Here is a 756-nt window from a genome sequence, read left to right as displayed (position 1 = left end):
TGTTGAAAGAGGAACAGCATGCAGGGGAGACCTCCTGACTATTCCCAATTTCTCATGGGACATAGATTAGGACTTCAAAGCCTCCCCTACTGAATGAAATCTACAGATGATGCTTCATCCCCAGAATGCCGTCTTCCCATACCAGGCTGTCAATTTTGAGGATGTAAATGACGATCAGGGAACTTCCATCCTATCCATGAGTAGCAATGCTTGCTGGCTGCCTTTCAGAGTAACTCTCAAGCACAGAATTACTCATGAAGAGAGATTTTCAAATTGCAAACTGCAAAAGTTCTCATCCAAGGCACAGTCTGATACAACAAGGAGTCTCTAAGACTGCAAAGGGATTTTCTTGGTTTTTATCCTTTTACTAAAGATCAGTTAAGTACCAAATCAATATGTCTGACTGTGTGACTTATTGGATGGACTAATAAATGAATGAAGAGAACTTCAGTGTTTCTCCACCCTCATCAAAGATCTAATTTGGATGAGATGATCACACAACACTTTCTCCTAATATATGACTTGTGAGACGAAGGAGAGAAATCAAGAGGGCATCTACTTTTCCATCTACCAGGAGACAGGCTCGCTTAAGGCAACCAATCCTTCTGCTCATGATAAACACATGGAAAAATTGTCACCAGGACAGGTTCAATTGGAATTACAAAGAGGAAGTAAGGATGAGACATCCTCATACCTGTTGTAGTGGCAGGTAACCTGGATTCTAGAGAATCACTTGTTGACCACGGAATGAGACTC

The sequence above is a fragment of the Saimiri boliviensis genome, chromosome 14 (genome assembly GCF_048565385.1).
Source record: "Saimiri boliviensis isolate mSaiBol1 chromosome 14, mSaiBol1.pri, whole genome shotgun sequence".
Taxonomy (NCBI): domain Eukaryota; kingdom Metazoa; phylum Chordata; class Mammalia; order Primates; family Cebidae; genus Saimiri; species Saimiri boliviensis.
This window is presented reverse-complemented; position numbering follows the sequence as displayed.